This window comes from Lygodium microphyllum, unplaced genomic scaffold (genome assembly GCF_053477565.2).
Source record: "Lygodium microphyllum isolate KBCC unplaced genomic scaffold, Lygodium_microphyllum_v1.1.10 scaffold_170, whole genome shotgun sequence".
NCBI classification, from domain to species: Eukaryota; Viridiplantae; Streptophyta; class Polypodiopsida; order Schizaeales; family Lygodiaceae; genus Lygodium; species Lygodium microphyllum.
Window position 1 is genome coordinate 91305 of NW_028229653.1, and position 4639 is coordinate 95943.

The window sequence follows — 4639 nt, forward strand, 5'->3', positions numbered from 1 at the left end:
AAGACTTATTCCATTGAGGAAGGAAATAGAATTTGGAGTCACAGGATTTTCTAAAGAACAACCAACCAAAGAAGATCTGGATGCTATGGAGAAGATTTTTGCAGAAGAGAAGATCAAGCCACTGGATGCTATGACAATCTATGAAAACATATCTACTTTGATTCGTCCATATGATCCAGGAGGATGCTATGATAACCTATGTCAACTTACCTACTTGTCATATTACCCAGATGATTACCCATATGATCATGGTGGGAATAATGTTGCAAGTAGTAAACAAGTTGGCACATGCTAGAGGATGTGCAGGTTTGGAGGGGGTGAATGTCATAACGCTGCCTGGTGCGTCCACCACTGCGAACTTGAGGGTGGAGTTTTTTTGCCAAGATTTTGATCTCATTAGTTAGCATTATTAGGAATTTGTTGTGTGTCTTTTTGTTTGCATTTTGCATAACACACGAGCATATGAAGATAGGCTAGGCACATATTCTTCAGTGCATTTATAAATTTCTGTGTGGAAGCATCGTTTGATTGATTGCATTGCATGGAATTTAATTTGCAAACCACATGAATGATTGGGCATGGAAATCTCTTCCAAAGCATATTCTTGATAGGGCACATTGCATGGAAAATTAAGTTCATATGAAGGTATCCGTTTTGAAGACTCAAGGATCAAAGGAAAAGGTTGTAAGTTTTACATCATCAGTGAGTATTTCTTGAAGAAGAAGGTTCTTGTTTGTGAAACATTTTATGAGTTATGGTTTGAAGAGCCTACTAATTAGAATACCTCATATTTTGGAGATATCAGTGTTGTTCCTTCAATAGCTTGTTGATGAGTGTCTTCAAAATCATCAAGCTATGGTTATTACTGTGAAATGGAGCTTGGCTTTGGACTTTCCCCATGCAATTTGCTATTCAGATGTTGCTACTAGTGCAAAAGATATGCCTCTTCAAATGTGAAATTGGTTCAATATTTAGTAGCCTACAAAAGCTATAAGGGCATATTGAGCAAGTACGAGGGCTTGCAGTTAGTCCAAGATTTCCTTACATGATCTCTGCTGATGATGATAAGCAAGTTAAATGCTAGGACCTTGAATACAACAAGGTTATCTGCTCATATCATGGACATTTAAGTGGAGTTTATTGCCTATCGCTACATCGGCTGCTGCAGAAGCTGGATGAATTGTATGCTGAGCTTGGTCGAGAAAGCAAACTACTTATTGTCCATATAAATTCATTGTTTTCAGAGCTTAGAGGATGAGATGGTTTAAGATCTTGTCCTGTGACTTGTCGTTGTGCAATTATGGCATTACCTGGCTTCAGATGGAGCTCTCTCTCCATTCCGGGTTGATTGAGCATTGGAAGAAAATAATAAAGAAAGAGGCTCAAGGAGCAGCTAGTGGGGACATCCAAACCGTTGAAAGTGAGTTGGCTGCATTGTTAAGGATTAGTGGAAGAGCTAATGGGATGACCTCCGAAATGAGACAATCATGGCTGTAATGGATTGGGTTAGATGTGATAAGAAGAAACTTCTTCTATCAGCTGGTGTAGTTGTTGTTGGCAATGTTTGCTATGAAGGCTCGTTATGGCAGGCACACTAAGGGTGAGGAAAGGGGACTAAACATGTGTGTCCTTCAACAAGCTGAACGACGAGCCGAGTATTAGTTGCATTTTCAGAATATACGACGGATTTCCAGGATGGCGACTATTGGAACAGGCCGCAATTAATAGAGATAATGAACACCAAACCCGGCAGCTTTCGGATCGTGGTGATATATTCCATAACAATCAAAGGCAACGTTTCCGACAAGAAGGCTTTTATAAAGAGAAACCTGAGGCATTACAAGCCTTAATTTTTTTTATTTTTTTTACTTTTTGGGAAAGAAAAAGCACAACGTGAGAGAAAGAGGAGGAAAAACTATAAAACGTGGACTAGAAGAGCTATGGAGGGCCATAACATTGAAGAGAGAGGCCTCACGTGGAGCTTAATGTCCCTCGCCCTCATCGAAGATCTTGCCATCATCGAATTCGGGAGAGAAGGCTTGAGGTGGTCGATCGCTTTAAACCCCTTGCCTACATTGAAGTTTCCGCCACATTGAGTCGCTTATGAAGGTGTCTTGAGTTGAGCTTGGTGCTCCTCGCCTTCCTTGAAATTCTTTCCTCGAAACCTGTCATTCCACCTTCTTCTCTTCTCTCTCATTTCGAGATTTCGACCCTGTCTTTCTCGAGATCTTTTGATCATATGCAAGAGTCATTTGAACCTGTATCTTGTCTATATCTTTAATCAAAGAAATTTTTTTCTCATTCGTCTGGAATCTTAAATTCTTCAGGATATTTATTTTACCTTGAGCTCTCCCATCTCAAAGTGTCCCTGCAGCAACGAGCGACTTTCACGAACCCCCACATAAAATCCGTGCTACAATGTATACATGAAGTGATGTAGATAAAAAATGTCGTGCTTTGGCATCTCCATATGTTAAATTGTGATTGCTTAAATCCCTGATTTATTAGATATTATTAGTACTATTACTTTGGTTTCGTCCAAGATACATTGTATGTGCTAATGAATGACAAGCTCAAAGAGTATATAATATTCTCCAAAAAACATCACATGTTGTCCAAACTGGTGCTTCCTTTTGTAAATTCAATGTATTTAAGGAGGTTAGTCAATTTAAATGCAAAATTGGAAAGTTTAAAATTGTAGTTTCAAAATGTCCAAGTGATATAGTGTGAACCCTAAAAAAAGAAGTCAAGTAGAGAAACATGCAATTCAAGTTTTCATTTTATTGCAAAAAAGGATTATTTTTTCGGTTTCAACATATTAGTTCAGGCACTATCTATCCATAACATGTAGTTGCACATTTTCTATTATTATGAATGTATGAATATTATTGTTTGTAGACATTATATGTGAGAGCAAGGCCATGAAAAGCAAAGTCAAGAAGTATGTAAGTCAAGTGCCTGGATTTATTTTGAACATGGATTATTTTTTGGCTTAAACAATATTAACGTAAGAAGTATCCATAAATAACATGGAGTTGCAAAATTTTTATTGTAGATGTTTGAATATTATTTGTAAAAATTATACAAGAGCCAAGCTCCTCATTGTAAATTGTAACACATCCCAATGAAAGATTAAATAATTCCATTCACACTAGTTTAGATTAGATCATATTAAAATAACTGCTACGCATACAATATTAAAAGGACTAATCAAGATCTTTTAAAGGTAGATATAGTGTTCAAGTTTTGATGGAAACCCTAATTCTAACCCTCATCTATACAAACCAAAAAGTGAATGGAAGAAATCATTCTTGTGTGTGTTGATTTGTAAGAGCACATTTTCTTCATTCCTTCCTTCTCTATTGCGCATGCACGCAAGCGCGCGTGTGCGCGCGCGCACACACACACACACACACACACACATGCACATGTGAGCAACCAATAGAGTGAAATACTCTCTTGCATCTATTCTTCTTCTCTAATTCTTTTTCTTATTGCAACACATATTGCTCAAGCTTAGGGGGATCGAATTCTTAGCATACTAAGGGCACTCCCTACTTCTATCTTCAAGTAAGGATTACAACAAGAAGGTATTGGAGAGGTGCATCTACTATAATCTAATGAATTCTTGAGCTTTCTTTCTTCCATGGATATCGTCAGAGGAGAATGCTATGATTTTGAGTTGGAAAGAGAGCAACTAGGTGAGAGTTAGTCAACCAAAGTTGATCAAACTCTTAAAAAAAGAAGAGCTCCATCCATGTCCTATTGTTGAGTGCTTGTAGACCCCAATATTTTGGTTCCGTGTTGCGCCAAAGAGAAAAAATTGACTAGCCAAGGTGCCTGCATTCTCATCATGTGTAAGAATAGGAAATTTGTGTATACAGTTGAGATGGATCAATAAAGGAACCAATCTCTTTCTTGTTCAAAGAGTAGAGAGAAAGAAAGGGAAAGACTCCATATCCATGAGCCTTCAGGCTCTCAAGCTCATTCCTTCATTTCCACACACTATACTGAAAAGCACACACACTACAAGATAAAGTGACCTAGTGTAGACTAGACTGACTAACTCTAGTCAGGTCACTGACTGACTACTAACCCGACTTATTTAATGTAGTCACATGTAGACAGCTGTACACACTAGCTGTCATAGATGTCGGTCATAGATGAAGACACACTGACGGTGAGCTTGATTTCTAACACTCCCCCTCAAGCTCAAAAACAAAACTCAAATCATCTGCATCACTCCAAGTAGCTGTCTAAAGTGAATGAACTTATCTTTACCAAGTGATTTGGTAAAGATGTCTGCTACCTGGTCTTCAGTCTTCACATGCTCCAAGTCAATCTGATCTGCTAAAACCATTTCCCTGATGAAATGGTAGTGAACCTCAATGTGTTTTGATCTTGCATGATAAATAGGATTGCTTGCTAACATAACACTGATCAAATTGTCACAATATAGCTTGACTTTGCTGTCCAAGTGTACTCCCAAGTCATTCAGTAACTTCTGTAACCACTTAGCTTCACAGGCCGCTAAGGCCGCACCACGATACTCTGCTTTCGTACTAGACAATGCAACTATAGGCTGTTTCTTACTTTGCCAACTGATCATGCTACTACCCAATCCAAATGCATAGCCACT